At 44.6% G+C, this 19838-nt stretch overlaps 1 pseudogene; it reads right to left on the bottom strand.

Moving 5' to 3' along the window:
- Positions 1-273: 273 nt before the first annotated feature.
- LOC101418725 (thyroid receptor-interacting protein 11 pseudogene) lies at positions 274-19406 on the bottom strand (annotated as a pseudogene).
- Between the last annotated feature and the right edge of the window lie 432 nt (positions 19407-19838).

Below are 19838 nucleotides of genomic sequence, written 5' to 3'. Positions count from 1 at the left end.
ATGGGTTCATATCAGAGAAAAAAAGATTATATAGCACACTTTTTCTATGACATCCACAATTTCTAAAATCATTAAAGATATTTTAATTAAATATAGGAAAAGTACAACTACAAACAAACACATGACTCTTCCAAAAGGCTACATTGTCATGAAATATATAGGCATAATGTTCAAGATTCTTTTCCCTCTTTTAAAGTGGGAAGGTTTTTCTGGCTTGTGAATAACCTTTTGCTTTAAAATTCTTTCTATTCATCTCCAGCACTTTGTCAGGTATCATTGCAAAGGTGTAAATGTGGGCAATACATATGAAATGGGCTTCAAAAGAAGATTCCTAGACCCACCATTTCCAAGTCCAGCAAGATTGATAAGAGGCACAACTGCAGAGCAGGGAGTAAGGATGGATTCCTATTTCCTTCTTTACTGGTTCTGGACAAGGCTATATCTTTTAAGCATGGTGGTACATTTGTGGCTGGTTTTGTCCTTCCTGGTGTATTTCCAAGTTTTATATCATGAACAGAAAGCTTTGGTGGTGGGACAGGTGGATGAGATTCTGTTTCTAGAAATTTAAGAAATTGTTCTGAAAAATAACTATTAAGCACAGGCTGGTGCCTCAGGTTTGGAGGTGTTGTGGGAATACTCTTAGGTCCTCCTCCAAGCCACCCACTCATCTGCCTAGTAACTCCACCATGATCTTCAGTGAGCTACTCTTTCATTTCCTCCATTTTAATTCCCAGGCTGATTCCCATTAATCTTAACACCTCATGACCTTGTTTATTGGTTTGTGCTAATATTTAACAAAGAAGTTTCTCATTAGGACTTTGTCTACTTTTCTTTCTTTGTTGTTTACTAAATTCATCAATTTCTTTTGTAACTATTGATCATTTCTTATTGGAGCAGATTTTGTTTTTTAAGTTTTTCAATTTGTTCTTCCTTCTGATCTAACTGTTCTCTTGATGTGGGTTATGGGTGGGAGTCTCTTTGTCTTGTCAGAGACAACCTTAACCTAAACTGTCTGTCCTGACTTGTGGGTGTGGAATGGTAAGAGGCTGCAGTCCTGCTCTTGGTGACCATGGCAACAATTCGGTCCCAGGAGGCAATTTAGCAATGCAAACTCTATATACATACCAGTCTTTGCTGGGAAACTCTGATAGTGGTGATGCCAAAACTTAAAGAAACTTGGACTTTGCCTCGAATGAGAAATATAATATAGCCTGTGCATAAATTCAAAATCATCTAATTCTATATCCAAGTGTGCCTAGTCTCTAGAAATCCAGTTAAGTGATATGGGCTTTGAATGTTCAGAAAGGATGTAAAACTGAATGTGTATTCAAGGTTGCATCCAGACAGAATGTGGCAAGATGCTAATTCAGGCTCACCTGAGGTGTGAGCAATATGTTAATTTGAAACCTACCTGGTACTCAGGCAAAGACTTAACTAACAAAGAAAGTAGTTTTCTTTGATAAAAGCACCATTTGACTCCCCATCCTGTATAAAAGGAACTTGAAAATCTTGTTTGGGGCTTGGGTTTGCACCAGAAAGCTCCTGAGTCCAGCCGGCCATCAATAAACCATTTTTCCTTCTCAAAATCATTCCTGAGTCCTAGCCTTTCTATATGCAAATAATTGAACCTCTCTCAAATTCTACAACACTGTAAGTTTTGATGCTGAATCCAAGGCAATATTCGCTTCATCCAAATGTTCTTGTAATGATGCAAGGTTTCCTTCCAGTTTTTCTGCCTTTGTCTTCCACTCACATACAAGCTGCTTTGCTTTTCTAGTTCAGCAGAGGACATTGCTTTTCCCTCTTCTTGGAAATGTTTAAGTATTGTCTGCAGGTTGGCTAATGACAGAGCGTATTGCTTTACTTGATCTCATGAGATGGAAAGCTGATGTGCAGTTTCAGCCCTCTGCATGGAGACTGCATTCAATTGGACCTGCAATGATGCTACCTGCAAACTGCCTTGATGACCTGCATTCACCATTGCATTAGAGGAGGAAAGTAGCTTCCTTTCTTAGATTAGTCTCCTTATCTTCTGCAGCCAAAGCTTCAAGAGTAGGAGAGTCTCTGATTCTAAAACGTTGCTATGCAATCTCTGTAACTCCTGGTTTAAGAGCAATTCTTTGTTATGTAAATGTTGTACTTCATTCTGCAGGGCACTGTTTTCCATTTGTTTCTGTTTCAGGGCCAACATGACTTGTCTCTCTCCTATTGAAACATACCTGCCTTTTCCTGCTTGGATTTCACTGCCCTTAAAATCTCATTTAACTCCCCAGTATTGCCCTGTCCTTTTTCTTTCAATAGTTGATCAAAAGCAAGAGCTTTCTCTTTCATGGCCTGGTATTCAAACTCTCTTTCTTGCACCATCATAGAAATCACAGAGAAGTCTCTTGTGATGCTTGATATTCTGTTTCCTTTACCCTGGATGTTTCTACTGTTTTTTTTTTTTTCTTCTTCTTCTTTTAGTTTACAAATGTCCATTTGTAAAATTAATATTCTCTCCTTCAGGTTTGTCACTGCCTGCCTCAAAAGTTTATTTTCTTTCACTTTGTTAGTGAAATTTTCATTTACAGAAAGTAACTCTTCAATTTTAGCTTCAATTAAGAGGTCTTTTTCCTTAAGCAACTGTTATAAAGCATCTTATTGTTCCTTTATCTGCTCAATTTTTTAATCATTTTGTTCATATTCTTTTCTTTCTAGCTCTGAGGTGGCAGCATTTGTATCACATAGTCTGTGGCTATCTTTCTATAAAGTTCTGATTGTTGCATCTTTTTCCTGCAGTGATTTTCTTGACTCTTCTAACTCTTGTTGAAGCAATTTAGAAGACTCACTCAGTATATCAGAGTTACCTGACTCAAAAGATTCTGCTGACTGAATGAAACAGGTGATGGTCCAGAGGAGGGCTGTGGTAAAATATCAAGTTTTCCTAAAAGAAGATCCTTGGTGTTGCAAAGCTGACCTATGCTGTGTGGAACTTGTGTTAATACTGATATAGCCTGTGCATAAATTCAAAATTGTTTCCAAGTGTACCTAGTCCCCAAAATGGCCAAATAAGTAATATAGGCCCTACAGTCTTTGAATGTTCAGAAAGGATGTAAGACTGAATGTGTATTCAAGGTTGCCTCCAGACGGAATGTGGAAGATATGCTAAATCCAAGCTGGCTTGGAATGTGGGGAATATGTAACTCACCTGGAGGAAATAACCTATCTGATACTTAGATCAAACACTGAAGAACCTAACCAAAGGTCTATTTGCATACCATCACCGTTAGTCTCCCTAATCCTATTTCCTCTGTATAAAAGGGTCCGAAAAAGGCTATTCAGGGCTTGGTTTTTATTAGGACAAGAGTCCGCCGAGCCCCGGCAGTCGAAATAAACCAACTTCCTTCTCAGTGTTCTTGTGTCCTGGCCTTCAATACCATGCACACCCAATTTCTCTACAACATTTCTGGCGATCCAGATGGGACAGTGCTGAGAAGGTCAGAGGCAGCCACAGTTGTGTGCCCCTCCTGGACATCTCTGGAGAGGCCGGGAGGGCCCGGGTGAAACCCAGCCCTGGGCACCCGTGGACACCCCATTTGAGTCCAGAAAGAGGTTGCGGTCTTCAGTGGAGCCCTCCTGGAGGAGCCGGGAGCACTGGAAGGTTTGAGAGACCCTGAGAATGAAGCAAGGAGCTCCGCACATTGGTCTGGTAAGACCCCCAGGGGCATAGTGCAGGAGAAGCCTAATTCTAAAATTAGGAAGGAGCCTGATCAACTCTCAAAGAGGAAGCCCTAGTACTCCTGAGAATACAGGAGGAAGCTGTCTCCTCTCCAGGTCCAAGGAAAGGAAAGGGGGGTGGTTGTGTGTGTGTGCTTGTGGCGACTGAGTGAGACAGAGAAAATCACTTCTGCGGGGTGAGTGCGGAGTCCGGATCTGCAGTTCCGTGGTGACCTCATACGATCAAGGGCGGTCTGGGGGGTCCCTGCAAAGGGACCCTCTTCCATATCGGGGGCTTATACTGATCTGCTAAGGTTTAAGTGGTGCTGAAAACTCCTGCGAGGGACACAGCCGGAGACGGACCAAGTGTAAGGCTTGAGTGACTATTGTACACCGTTGGCACAGGGTGGAAATGGGAAACACACACACAGTAAAACCCCATTAGGTTGTATGCTGAAAAACTTCCCCCGTGCATTCCGGGAAGATGTGTACAGCATAAGGTTTCAGCCAGGAAAGCTTAGGATGCTTTGTGAATTAGAATGGCCAACTTTCCGCGTGGGCTGGCCCCAGGAAGGCACTTCAGATTCCTGGATCATCTGTAAAGTCCACGATGCAGTAACCAGAAATCCAGAGCATCCAGACCAATTCCCCTACATCGATGTTTGGGAAAATGCTGTGAGCCAAAACCCACCTTGGTTAGGGAAGTGCGTGACTAAAGAAGCTAGAATTTGCTTAATGCAGAAACTGAGGAGTGCCGTCCCAGGGACCAGACCAAACAATCATAGTGCAAAGAGCACAGAGAAAGTGCATCCCAAGTCCAGTGCTAATCTGCCCATTTTAGAAGGGCCGTACAAACATGAATTTCCACCGCCTTATGCGATGACTCCTGCCCGGCAATACTAAGGAATGAAAATGAACTAGTCTCCCTAAGCAGCACCCCGTTGTCATCATTCGCTTGGGGAAGTGCAATGCCCACACCATCCCCACCGCTGCTTTTATCACCATCAGAGAGGGCACCTATGCCATCCCCCGCAGTTGCCTTTATCGCCATCTGCACCTGAGAGCCCTACGCTATCCCCACAGCAGCTTTTACCATCTCTACAGCGGTCTTTGGCACCTTCGGCAAGGGAAAATTCAGACCAGCTGCTTTTACAGCGGGTTGCCCCTTGACAACGCAGCTGCAGCGCTGCCCATCATTCAGGAAGGAGGGGCTAAGAGACTGTAACTCAAACCACAGAGAGCTCCAGAGGCAGAGGGAGCAAAGGAAAAGGCTGCCTTCCAGCTACCACTCCGTGAAGCCCAGGTCCCAATCTTACAATGCAGATGGCCAGGTTCAGGGGGGAAACCGGACATTCATCTATCAGCCCTTTATGACAACGGATCTCTTTAACTGGAAAAGCCACACCCCACCATTCTCGGAGAAGCCTCAGGCCTTGACAGACGTTTTCCAGTCAGTCAATCAGACCGACAGACCCACCTGGGCTGATTGTAAACAACTTATAATGACTTTATTGAACTTTGAAGAGAGAAGGCATGTCACGCAGGGAGCGCTAACCTGGCTTAGAGAGCACCCACCTGAGGGAACTTTGGACAGTGATCAATATGCCCACTTGCAGTTCCCAGAGGAGGACCCACTGTGGGATCTGAATAGCACCGCCGGACTCAATCAACTAGAGACATTTCATAGGGCATTAGTTGAAGGATTCAAGGTGGGGAGCTGCAAGGCAGTGAATATGGCAAAGACCAGTCAAATTCTACAGGCTCTGGATGAGAGTCCTGCTCAATTCTATGAGAGACTGTGTGAAGCGTTCCATGTATACACGCCCTTTAACCCAGATGCTCCTGAGAGCCAAACAATGGTAAATGCAGCATTTGTTGCCCAGTCACAGACTGACATCTGGAAAAAGCTACAGAAATTAGATGGGTTTGCTGGAATGAATATCTCTCAGCTCATGGAAGTAGCTACTAAGGTCTATGTCAACCATGATGTAGAAACAAAAAGGGAAGAAATTAGAAAAATGGGGAAAAAAAAGCAGATCTTCTGGCAGTGGCAATTGTGGAAAAATCCATTCCTGTGTCAAGGAAGGTAACCTGGCAAGCCCCAGCCCCAAGCAGAGGGAAAGGCCCACGTCTAGGGTGAAATCAGCGTGCATATTGCAAAGAGGATGGGCATTGGAAGCGAGAGTGTCCTAGCTGGCCACTTGAACTGGCCTCTGCAGCCAAAAGAAACATTAGCCAGAAAAGCCAGTGGGGCATCACAAACCAAATGCTGGGTCCATAAAAGTTCAGGGAAAAAATCTGCAGATCAGATCATTGGGCTGGCAGGAATGGAGGACTCTGATAGAGATTATTAGGACAGACCGGGCTCCTATTCTCTTGGCCCCAAAGAGCCTATGGTTGGAGTCCAAATTGGGGGCTGCACCATACATATGATGGTTGACACTGGGGCTCAACATTCTGTAATGACCAAGCCAGTTGGTCCTCTATCAAAAAGACAAGCCACTATCGTAGGGGCAACTGGCAAAAGTGCCCAATGGCCCTTCCTTCAAGCCAGGACCTGCAACATTGGGGGAAAGGAGGTCACTCACAAATTCCTTTATCTTCCAGAGTGCCCAGTCCCCCTCCTGGGTCAAGACCTACTGTCTAAACTACAGGCTCAAATTACCTTTAATGCCACAAGGAAATCCACACTGACACTGGGGCCACAAGACCCTCCAAAAGTAGTGCTAACTCTTCCTCTGCAAGAGGAATGGAGACTGTTTTGCCTCAGCGAGACTGGCCAATCCGTGGCCATGCAGCTCCCCTTTGAAGATGTGCCTGAAGTATGGGCAGAGGGTAACCCAATGGGGATGGCACATGACATTCCTCCAATTATTATTGAAATAAAGCCTACAGCCAGTCCAGTAAGCATAAGGCAATATCCAGTTCCATGCGAAGCACAAGAAAGGGTCCAGCTACATATTCAGAGATTGCTGAGTGAGGGCATAGTGAAGCCGTGCCAGTCTCCATGGAACACCCCACTCTTCCCAGTTAAAAAAGCTGATGGAGATTACCGACCAGTCCAGGACTTACGAGCAGTTAATTTGGCAGTAATAACCCTTCATTCTGTGGTTCCTAAACCTTATACTCTTCTCAGCTTAATACCCTCATTGGCAATCTACTTTTCATGCCTAGATCTTAAGGATACCTTCTTCTGCATTTGGGTAGCACCCTGGAGCCAGCCAATTTTTGCCTTTACATGGGAAAATCCAAACTCAGGTGAAAAGCAGCAGCTGACATGGATGCAATTGCCTCAGGATTTAAAAATGCACCCACTATTTTTGGACAAGCCCTGGCCAGTGATCTCAAATCCTTTAAAGCAGAAAGCCATAACTGTTTTCTTCTCCAGTATGTAGATGACCTCATTCTCAGAAGTTCCACCTATCAGGACTGTGCTGGTGGAACCTATGCTCTTTTAGAACATCTACAGCAAAAGGGCTATCAGGTGTCTAAGAAAAAAGCCCAAATCTGCCTACCTCAGGTCAAATATCTAGGTTACAAAATAACACAGGGGCTCTGTGAATTGGGACTTGAAAGAAAGAAAGTGATCTGTAGTCTGCCTGAGCCCAACACATGCCAGAAGCTGCAAGAGTTCCTTGGGGCAGCTGGATTCTGCCGCAATTGGATCCCCAATTTTGGGGTCCTCACGTGCCCTTTATATGAAGCCACAAAGTGGGGAGATCGTGATCCCCTGCTCTGGGAAAGCCCACAGAAAAATGCTTTCACTGCTCTCAAACAAGCTCTAATGGAAGCACAGAGCCTCAGACTTCCAGACCTCAGTAAGCCGTTCTACCTCTATGTTCACAACCGCCAAAGCATCGCAGTAGGAGTACTCACTCAATACCTCAGTTCCTGGCAAAGACCTGTAGCGTATCTATCCAAACAACTGGACACTGTAGCCCAAGGATGGCTCTCATGTTTGCAAGCCATAGCAGCTGCAGCCATGCTTACAGTAGAAGCTATAAAATTAACTCTTGGGCAGCCTATTATTGTCCGGGTTCCACATGCAGTTATCACGATCTTAGAAGCCAAGGGAACACAATGGCTTACTAACAGCTGCCCGGTTAAATATGAAATCCTATTATGTGAAAATCCATCCATCCAGCTGGTAACTTGTAAAAACCCTAAATCCAGCCACCCTGCTACCCGTAGAGACAGGGGTTCCAGCCCATAACTGCCTGGAAACATTGCAAGAAGTATATTCCAGCTGGCCAGACCTTCAAGACCAGCCACTGGCAAATCCTGACATGGAGTTCTTCACAGATGGGAGTAGCTTTATGCAGGGCAGCAATCGGTGAGCAGGATATGCTGTAGTAACATCTGAGACCATAGTAGAGGCACAGTGCCTCCCAAATAACACATCAGCACAGAAGACTGAACTCATTGCCCTCACCCAAGCCTTGCAACCAAAGTTAACATCTACACAGACTCCAAATATGCCTTTCTTACCCTGCATGCACATGGAGTCTTATATAAACAAAAGGGACTCATTAACTCAGGAGGGAAGAGCATTAAATATGGGACACAGATTCTGGAGCTACTAGATGCAGTTTGGGAGCCTGTCAAAGTAACTGTAATGCACTGTAAGGGACACCAGACAAGCTATAGCCCCATTGCCCAGGGAAATCGGAAGGCAGACACTGAAGCAAAAAGAGTGGTGTGGGAGGGATCCCTATCTGAAAACCTGGCTGCTGCTCTCATTCCTCAACCCCTTAATTATCAGAACATCCAATATACACTGCCTGCTCTCACCCCGCAGCCTTTGAGTCACCGAGAGCCACAATATACTCAAGCTGAGAAAGAGTGGATACTCTCTGAGGGTGGAACACAAGGAGAAAATGGTTGGTGGACATTGCCTGATCACAGAATAGTTGTGCCACAAATATTAGCAGCAACTGTAATTCAGGACTACCATGAGAACACACACTTGGGAAAAACCCATCTTAAGGTAGTGTTAGAAAGATTCTTCTACATCCCAAGACTAGTCACTATCACCCATGCTGTACACCAATGGTGTGTGACATGTGCAAGGAATAACCCTCGCCAGTGGCCCACAACAGCCCCAGGAGTCCAGATAATTGGTAGTATGCCCCTCGAAGATCTAGTAGTTGATTTCACTGAGATGCCACGATCCGGAGGCTATAAATACCTTCTAGTCCTTGTTTGCACTTTTTCTGGCTGGGTGGAAGCCTTTCCCACTCAAACAGGAAAAGCTGAAGAAGTAGCCAAGGTTCTCCTCAGGGAAATCATTCCTTGCTATGGGCTACCGCTCTCAATTGGCTCTGACAACGGACCTGCCTTCGTCTCTGAAATCACTCAAAAGATTGCAAAGGCACTGTGCATCCAATGGAAACTGCACACCACTTACCATCCTCAGAGCTCAGGAAAGGTAGAGTGAATGAACTGTACAATAAAGACTTACATTGCCAAAATTTGCCAAGAAACTGGGCTAACATGGGTTCAAGTACTTCCAAGTGCTCTCTTACAAATTCAAGCTAGCCCAAGCCGAAAACTAAGCCTAACCCCTTATGAAATCCTCTTTGGGAGGCCTCCTCCCTTAATCAGAAATACAGAAGGGAACCTCAGAGAAAGAGGAAACTTATCAATATCTCAGCAGATGATCAGCTTAGGAAAAACCCTACATAACCTGCATCACTGGGTCCAAGAAAGGGACCCCATTAGCTTAAGCAGCTCCATATACCCGTACAAGCCAGGAGATGCAGTTTGGGTCAAGGACTGGAAGTCAGCTCCACTAACCCCTCGATGGCGAGGACCCTATCTTGTCATTTTGTTCACCCCTGTTGCAGTTAAAGTAGCTGAAATCACCCCATGGATACACCATAGCCAAGTCAGGCGAGCTGCCCCAGAGTCCTGGACCTGTATTCCAGATACCCACAGCCCAACCAAACTCATCTTGCAAAAAAGGGGAACACCGAGCCCTGCTCCAGTCACACCCCAGAAGCTGACTGGTCCATGCACGGCTGAAGATTGAGGACAGAACACCGAGCTCTGCTCCAGTCATACCCTTGAAGCTGATTGGTCTACACACAGCCGAAAATTAGGAATCCGATTTAATCTGTTGCAATGCCCCTTTGGCTATTTTTCCTACTTCTAGCTCTAACCCTCTCCTGGTCCCAGGTCGACACCACAGAGTGTGAGCCATGTATTCAAAAGGTGTGTACAGGGGCCCATGTCAATACCACATTAATATAGCATAGTCATTACACCTGCAAGGTGTAACCACCTGTCAGTTTCAGGGACTCTCCTATAGTGTCTGTAACGCATCTGGCCAAATAACCTGCTATGACCCTAGACCCCCAACAGTCTCCCATAAATGGGAAATAAGAGTGCTTGATCAAAATGGGGATCTACTTTCCTTCACCCCAGTCATGAGCCAGAACCAACGAGTGTCCCTCCTATTTGACGCATGTCAGGTTATAGACTCCGGGATACCATGGAACACAGATTGTGGAGGGCTCAGCTGGGAGCAAACGTATACTTATAGCAATAAGTATATGTGTGGTCCAGAAATGGGAAGTGCAGCATAAGGGCGGGGGGGGGGGCTTTTGGTGCAAATACATAGGTGCATACTACTGCCCCTACTGGTCTTGTGTCACTTGGGCCACCTGGAACACAGACATAGCTAAACAAACAGTTATCCTCACCAAGGGTATGGCCCCAGCTAACTGTCCACGTAGCCAATGTAACCCTTTAAACCTCACCATCCTTAAACCTGAACCTGGCAGACTCAGGGAGTCCAAATGGGACTCCGCATTGATGGTAAAGGAATAGACCCAGGAGCCTACATCTGGATTGGGTATCGGAAATACCCACTCACAAGTAAAGCCCATTCTGTGTTCCACTCCTTTTATGAAGAAATGGAAAAGCCCTTTTCCATCCCACTAGTGCGGCTGGGGCGGCTTGCACCGCGACGCTGACGGGGGGGGGTTTGGAGGGGTCAGCTGGCTGCAAAGGCGTCTGAGGCTGCGGCAGACAGCCTCAGAGGGGCTCTCAGGCATGGAGGACGCGCGGCGAGGGGAGAAAGAATGCCGCGGAGACCAGGTCTGGTACGCAAGTCCGGTTTATTGCGGAAGGGGACATAGCTTTATAGGGTTAGGGACTGCGTGGAGGGATTTGATAGGTGCGGGCGGGTACTGCTTCCTGATAGGTGATTGTAAGCGGTTGCTAGGCAGAGGGCTGGCGGAGAGGTTTGGAATAGGGGAGGGGAAAGGGGGAGTGAGAGCTGGCCGGATGTTGGGCTAGGCGGGAGATTAAAAGGGGGAGGGCAGTGCCGGCCAGCCGTTAGCAGCAAAGGCCTAGTCAGGCATGGTCACCTTATCTAGGCCCAGTGGGCAGAGGCGGTATCACTTCTTGCTGCACCGTTTGCTACTGTGGCAAGCCGGGCGCCCTTCCTCCCACATTTCCCCCTTTGTTTTTATTAAGCTCCTCCGAAAAGCTTGATTTGAGGAGGGAGGGGGACTGTGCCTGTCTTAGGTCGGGATTGCGCCCAGCCGGGCAATGCCTGTGCCACACAGGTGGCCAGTCTTACCCGTCATGGGGAAGCGCGGCAGCAAAAGGCCGTGTCCCTGCCTTAGGTTGACTGGCGGGCCGATCCCGTTGCCCGTCATTGGCTAACCAGTCCAGCGCCTCGATGGAATGTTGGCGGCCTTAGATAAACAGGGCGGGGGAGGGGAAAGGGTAAGGGTAAGGGGTTAGGATGGGCGGTGAGAAGGGGTAGGGGCAGGGGGGCTGGGGCTTGGGTGCGTTGAGAGGCGGCTGGCCATTTGGGGAGGACGGCAATTAATGGAGACTCCTGGTGCGTCTTCGTCGGTGGTGCGGATTCGCTGGTACCGGACCTGGATGGGCTTACTAAGGACAGAGTTAACTTGACTTTTGACAAGCCGGACAATTCACCTGATGACCCAGGGTCCTAGGGCTAGGAGGACAAGGGTGAGGAGTGGGCCTAGAAAGGGGAGAAAGTAAGAAAGGATTCCATTGGGCAGCCCCCAAGAGAAAGACCATCCGGCTTCACGTTCCTGCTTTCTCTTGCGGAGGCCCTCCCTAACTTGTGCGAGGTTATCTCGAATGAGGCCAGAGTGGTTAGCATAGAAGCAGCATTTTTCTCCTAACGCTGCGCAGAGCCCCACTCTTTTAGGAGGAGGAGGTCTAGGCCCCTGTGGTTTTGGAGAACGACCTCGGACAGGGAGTTGAGAGATGTTTCAAGGTGGGCCATGGAAGTCTCAAGGTGGGCGATGTCTGCATCGACAGCTTGCCCAAGGGTTGAAAAGGAGTTATCTTGGAGGCTGAGAGCTGCAGCTCCAGTGGCTGCACCGGCAAGACCTAGAAGGGTGGCAATTGTGATGGCGGTGGATGCATTCTACTATAGCCTGCCCCTGGGGGTTGTATGGAATGCCGAAGTGGTGAGTAATGTTGTAGAGCTGGAGAAATGCAGCGAATGAGGAGCTGCAATACCTAGGCCTATTATCGGTTTTAACATCCCAAGGAACCCCGATGAATAAGATGGCTTCCCGCAATGCTTTAATGCAATGCTTGGCTGTTTCCCCCGGTAAGGGGACAGTGTAGCAAAGGTGAGAAAAGGTGTTGACTGTGACATGGACATACTTGAGGCGCCCAAATGATGGCACATGGGTGACGTCTATTTGCCATCGGGAGTTTGGCTTGAGGCCGCGGGGGTTGACCCCTTGTGGCTGCAACGGTCCAAGCGGCAAGAAGGGGGCGCATGTTTTACAGGCGCGCACCAAATGCTTGCACGTTTCCTTGGGGAGGCCCGGCAAAAGACGTTGAAGTGAGGCTGCTGAAAAGTGGAACTTAGAATGGAGAAGTTTGGCTTGATTGACCAAGTCTCCGACAGTGGCTATTGTATGGGTGGAGACGGTTTGGTCGGCAGAATTACCCATGGCTAGAGGCCCGGGCAGCCCTGAATGGCTGCGAATATGAGAAATGTACCATGGCTGTGTGCGGAGCTCGAGCTCTCGCTGCAAGGCACGGAGTGCTTGATCAATGGGCGTGTCACGTGGAAAGAAACAGCGTGGGCAATAACTGAACATACTTGCAGGGCATACTATCAGTGAAGATGTTGACGGGCTCATTGCCGTGGTGTTGGAAGGCAGTGAGGATGGCTAGTAGCTCGCCCACCTGAACCGATCCGGGATGGGTTTGGCAGTAGACGGTTGGCAAGTCACGGCTGGGAGAGTAGGCAATATAAGTAAACTTGGTCTTAGAGGCATCCGTGAAGACAGTAGTGGAGTTGGAGAGAGGCTTGGAGCCAGGGAAAGGGTGGTATAGTGGGGAGAGGGGGAGCCTTGTGAGGCCCTGGAGCAACTTGTGTGTGGGGGGGTAATGGCAGTCAAAGGTCCCGTGGAAGATTTCTAGAAGAATTTGAGCACGGGGGTTTTCGGAGAAAAGGGCAGTGGTGTGCTTGTCAGTAAGGCATACATATTCAGAATCAGAGACAATATTCAAGGACTCTCAAAACATTTGTAAAACTTTAATGATGGCTCAAAGCTCTGTGCATTGAGCAGATGAATAAGGGAGTTGGCTAAACGTGTTCTTTTTGGAAAGTAACACATGCTGTTTTTTTTTTTTTTTATGCTGCTTTTTCATTACTATTACTATCAGTAAATACTGTACAAGATGGTTGGGCTATGCACATAGCCTTGAAAAGCACTGCAAAAGTTTATTGTTGGGTTCTTTACAGATAAAGGAATGCAGTTGGCTTGATTTGTCCAAGAAGACATTAAAGAAAGTCTTAGGAAGTTTTAAAACAAAGTGATAGCCATGTAACTGGACTTTAACTTTTTGCAACAAACTAGCAGTATTTGGGATTGCTGCATACTAGCGTTGTTACTTTAATCTATGGTAAGAGGTTGTTTTTGTGACATATACTCTTTTATAATAATTAAAACTATAATTAACTATATTGTACTTTTCTTTAATATTATGCTGAAATATTGGTAACTTTATACACTTTTAAGCATTCATAGAAAACTTTCACTTAGACAACTTTAATTAACAGAGGGTTAAAGGAAAGAAAAAACTTGTTAATTTTATAACACTGTAAAACACCTTTATTTAGCTTATAACATATTAAATGAACTTAATTATTACTTTAATTTTTCTTTCAAGGTAAAAGAACAAATCTCTTATAATTAGTTTGGAACAAAAGGCCACTGTTCAGGATTAGGTCTTGAGAAAGCAGTTTTGAACGTTATGTTCCTTTAAGAGATAAAGCTTTCTTTCTTGGAACAGGGAGGAAACGATAAGCACAAGAAACATTAGATAGACTCTCTTTGTATACTGACTGAGGATAAGAACTTTTATCAAAACAGATTAATGGTGAGAGGCCTTGAGAAAGAACAAAAATTTTCAACTTTGCATCAGCATACTACCCGACACCAAAGCTTGTAAAATTTTATAGATAGACCCATTAAATTTTATTTAACTTTAACTGTAAAAATTCTTTGTCCATTAATCTTCTGCAGTTTTAGCATTCACTCAGGTTTCGTCCTATACTCTACTTTTTCCAATAGTCAATTATTTTATTTCAGGACAAAATTATTTTTTGTTTCCTTAATAATAAAAACACATTCCATATAGCCTACATCAAAGTTATCAAGCAAACCTCTTACAACAATACTGTGAACATTAAACAAGCTTGTTAAAATAATGAACTTTTCTTTAAATACTTAGTAGCATGCAATATTAGAAACAGTTTCCTAGAAGTAAGTTGGCAGGGGAGGCTGGTTGCTGCCAATCTTTCCTGTTATAAAATTACCTTTTATTATTATCATCATCAATTCAGTTTTATATATATTTAGAATGACCTTTTGGAATTAGCCATTTAATACTTTAATGTAAACAATGCTTCATTAAACCTCTTATAATTATTTATAACCATATAGACTATTGAAGACAAATTTTATTTTTATAGAACACATTCCCTTACTTAAAGTTATCACAATACCTTTTACAGCTTGCCATCTGCAAATTAAGTTTCAAGAGTTCATGAAAAATTAGCTATTCTACTTTGGGACAAAATATGCCTTTTTGCAAAACTTATTACATTTCAGTTAGCATTTTCACAAACTTTTAACCTTTTTTAATATTCATTTAAGCTTTACATTCTTTATATTATCCTGTGAAGAAAAATAAGTTATTTATTTTAATCTGGGCAAGAACAACCTTTTATGAAGACGTACAGTTAATCTTGTCAATCAAGACTTATGATTTCTATTATTGTAGATATCTTATTAACATTTAAGCTCATGTATTGATATAATAAACTTAAGTATTAATATAAGCGCTTATTTAATTTTTGGCCATTTGGATAGAGCTCTTTTAAAAATTTTTATTAATTTATATTTACCATCCGGAGGTATCAAAATATACACTGACATTGAACGAACAGACAAACACAGAACAATCACAACACAGTAACAGAAACATACAGTTTATAATTAACTCATAATTCTTACTTTCTTGGTATAGCTGCTTTTAAGTTCTTATTAAGATTTCCTCTGGAATCCATGTTGCCTGTAACATGCAAGCTTGTGCTCAGAAACATTCCTATCAGTTATCAGCAATCATGGAAATAAAACAGAACATAAATGTTGCCACGTTTTTCTCTCATAGCTACATTGTCATGTAGATAGTAGGGAGCCCAAAGAGTTGTGAAAGGGGGTGGGCGTTTGCTGGAACAGAGTTGATTGCCTTATAAGCTTGTGTGGATTTTCGGGCTTGTGGCTGGCCTTGTTGATAGGCGGGGCCAATTTCAGGTAGGTATCAGGGTCCGAGAGATTGGCAGTGAAAGCCAGGGGTTGAAGGGGACCAGTAGATCCCAGTAAGCCTGGAGTTGCCTGCCCGAAACTTTACATTGGTGGCAGGCTAGTAGGCCAGCAAGTGCTCTGACTTGCGGCGCTTGGCGGGAAGATAGACGCCCGCCCATTTTTCTGCCGGGGGCCGATAACGGGGGTCCTTACCTTGAGAGCGCGGCGAAGGGGTGGGAACGAGGTCCCACGGGGGTGAGGCAGTGGTCACGTCGGACCGGACTTGAACTGCCACCACGTTGGGGCGCCAGTTGCGGCTGGGGCGGCTTGCACCCCGACGCTGACGGGGGGGGGGTTTGGAGGGGTCAGCTGGCTGCAAAGGCGTCTGAGGCTGCAGCAGACAGCCTCAGAGGGGCTCTCAGGCATGGAGGACGCGCGGCGAGGGGAGAAAGAATGCCGCGGAGACCAGGTCTGGTACGCAAGTCCGGTTTATTGCGGAAGGGGACATAGCTTTATAGGGTTAGGGACTGCGTGGAGGGATTTGATAGGTGCGGGCGGGTACTGCTTCCTGATAGGTGATTGTAAGCGGTTGCTAGGCAGAGGGCTGGCGGAGAGGTTTGGAATAGGGGAGGGGAAAGGGGGAGTGAGAGCTGGCCGGATGTTGGGCTAGGCGGGAGATTAAAAGGGGGAGGGCAGTGCCGGCCAGCCGTTAGCAGCAAAGGCCTAGTCAGGCATGGTCACCTTATCTAGGCCCAGTGGGCAGAGGCGGTATCACTTCTTGCTGCACCGTTTGCTACTGTGGCAAGCCGGGCGCCCTTCCTCCCACACACTAGCAGCAAGAAACCTCTTTATAAGCCTGGCTGAAGTGGTAGGGGCAGCCTTAAATGTCTCCTCATGCTACATATGTGGAGGTACTAATATGGGAGACCAATGGCCATGGGAAACCAGGGAATACAATTACAGCCAACCATATATAATACAACTAGCCTCCCGGCTGTCCCCCGAGGTAGTATGTGGCCCTTACAAACTTCTGTCATAGGAAAATATTGTGCTTCAAGGGCCTGCCTAAGCTCCTCTATAGCTGTTGGAAACCTAACATGTACAGGGGGAAAATTCCAAAATTATACCACAAATACAACAGAGCCTTGGGGAACATGGAATGAATTGGACCTCGTTCTCATAAATCGTACTTTCCCCAAATTAATCACAGTGTGGAACTCCACCACAAAGGGCCCCTTTACTGTCCCAAATGGTTTGTACTGGATTTTTGGGAAGGTTGCCTTCCAAGAACTGCCACAAAACTGGTGTGGAACTTGTATGCTTGGTGCAATAAAACCCTCCTTCTTCCTCATTCCCTTAACAGAAGGGAAAGGGCTAAGCCAGCCAGTATATCAAAACATAAGGAAAAAAGGGGCTGTCACTACCTGGGGAGGTGAAGAATGGCCCCCTGAGCATATAATCCAATACTATGGGCCAGCAACTTGGGCAGAGGATGGCATGTGGGGTTATCAAACCCCTGTCTATATGCTAAACTGAAGCATCCGCCTACAAGCTGTGGTAGAGATAATAACTAATGAAACTGCCCATGCACTAAACTTACTAGCCCAAGAGCAAACTAAATTCAGAAATGCTATCTATCAAAACTGTCTTTCCCTAGACTATCTCTTAGCAGCTGAAGGAGGAGTTTGTGGAAAATTCAATCTCTCTAACTGCTGCCTTGAATTAGATAACACTGGAAAGGTTACTGATGAAATTACAAGCAAAATAGTAAAAATTGCTTATGTCCTAGTGCAAACCTGGAATGGTTGGAATTTAAATAACTCCTTTGGAAGCTGGCAGTCAATAATAAACAATTTCAAGCTTCTACTGGGAATAATTGCCTTCTTCATAGGAGCATGCACCATCCTTCCAGGCCTCCTCCCTTTCATCATAAACAGAATGCGCACCCTAATAAATGGTATAGTAAAAAGGCAAACAGCTGCCCATCTTATGGCTCTATATACATACCAGTCAGTCCAGAGGGACTCAGACAATAGTGATGCCAAAGCTTAATAACTTAAGCTTGGCCTCAAAGAGGGGAATATGATATAGCCTGTGCATAAATTCAAAATCATTTCCAAGTGTACCTAGTCCCCAAAATGGCCAAATAAGTAATATAGGCCCTACAGTCTTTGAATGTTCAGAAAGGATGTAAGACTGAATGTGTATTCAAGGTTGCCTCCAGATGGAATGTGGAAGATATGCTAAATCCAAGCTGGCTTGGAATGTGGGGAATATATAACTCACCTGGAGGAAATAACCTATCTGATACTTAGATCAAATACTGAAGAACCTAACCAAAGGTCTGTTTGCATACCATCACCGTTAGTCTCCCTAATCCTATTTCCTCTGTATAAAAGGGTCCAAAAAAGGCTATTCAGGGCTTGGTTTTTATTAGGACAAGAGTCCACTGAGCCTGGCCAGTCGAAACAAACCAACTTCCTTCTCAGTGTTCTTGTGTCCTGGCCTTCAGTACCGCGCACACCCGATTTCTCTACAACAGTACTTGCCAGGATTTTCACAGTTGGATTCATTCTGATCATAACTTTGGATTAGGTCAGTAAAATCTACCTGTAATTTAGAATTACTATCACTGTCAACAAGAACCTATACCTGAAGTTGATGTTCTTCCAGTACTTGGCCTAACTCATGCTGTGTATTTTGTACTATGGTCATAACTTTCTGTTTCCACTCTTCTATTTCCTTTATTTATTGCATTAATTTATCATGTCTCTGTAGTAGCTCCTAAAATTGATGACTATTAACACCCCTATCCTTGATACCTGTGTTGGATATCTATAAAACAGTCAATAAAATCTGACATTTCTGACTTAATGCTTCTATTTCCATGTCTTTTTCTCAGATGATATATGATAAATTCTGCACAGTTTCTCTAAACATATCCTGGTCATTTCTTTCAAATCTAGTAGGCAATTTTTCATTTTCATCTTGTAGCTTAATAACGGCTGCTTCTTTGGTAGCAACTATGTCCATTAGTTTGGGATATTCTCTTTTTGGTGGTTATTTAGTCTTCTCACCCAAAACACCTAGTACTTTTTCTCTTTCCGGGACATAGGTCTGCAGTTGCTATTGAAGTTAAATGACATCCTGGGTAAAGGGAGCTAAAGAGATCCTTGCATGAAGAACTTGTATTTCCAAATAATTCTTCTGGATAATGAGTTAGATTTCCAACCTCATCTTTGGATAGCTGATCAATTTTTTTTGTTGAAGATACATTTTTATTCAGAAGTTTAATCTCCAGTTCTCATTCTCTTATCCCTTTTCATAATGTTTTAGTTTCAACTTTAGATAAATCATGGCTTTCACTTCCGTATTCTATATTAAGACTCTGAACTTTTGCTTCCACAAAAATATCCAAATTCTCTGTGTGAATTCCCTGTCTTTCCTCATGCATCTGTGCTCTGACTTGTTCAATAGCTTTTTGCAAATTCCTAATATCCTCATCTTTCTCTCAAAAAATCTGGTATGTGTGGGATTAATTTTCTCATGCTGGTATTTAAACCCATCCATTTCCTTTTTCTGCTCTGTAAAGACTGAAGTAGCTGCTTCTTAGTCTGGTTTTGATTTTCAATTGTCTTTTGATGATGCTTTATTTCCTCTTCAAGATCACCCTTTATATATTCAGTTGAGGTACCTCAGATTCCAGTTCCATAAAATCTAGAGGTTTGGCCTCAACCACAAGGGCAGCTTGACTCTGCTGTTCCCTGAGTTGCTCCAGTTCTTCTTTCAGATAATTGTTTCTTTATCCTCTATGGTTTGTTGCAAAATTTCATTTTTCCTTAAGGCATGACTACATTTATCTAATTCCTCCTGGAGCTTTGACATTTCATGTTGATGGTCATCAATGTCCTGATTTAGGTTCTGTTTAAGCTCCTAGATAGTATTTTGCATTTTGCAGATTTCATTTTGATCAGAGCTATTTGTTCCTTATGTCTGAGCAATATGCCTCCAATGGCCAACTTCAAACTCAATTCTTGAAACTTTATTTGTCAATCTGTTTATTTCTTGTGGTGACCAAATGTCACCAGAGTCCATGTCATCACTGTGGAACACTGAAGCATGATGACTCATGCCATAACCAAATGAAGGTGATACAATGGTTGCTGATATACTGCAAGTTTCTGAGTATACTGGATGAGTGGCTGACTGCAGATTCTGCACATGATCCTGTAGCACAATCTGTCCTTTAAGATCGCTGATCTCTACCTCTTTCTGTTTTAATTGATTCTGGTAACTTGTAGATTGCTTCTTTACTTG

This window comes from Dasypus novemcinctus, chromosome 19, assembly GCF_030445035.2.
Source record: "Dasypus novemcinctus isolate mDasNov1 chromosome 19, mDasNov1.1.hap2, whole genome shotgun sequence".
NCBI classification, from domain to species: Eukaryota; Metazoa; Chordata; class Mammalia; order Cingulata; family Dasypodidae; genus Dasypus; species Dasypus novemcinctus.
This window is presented reverse-complemented; position numbering and strand designations above follow the sequence as displayed.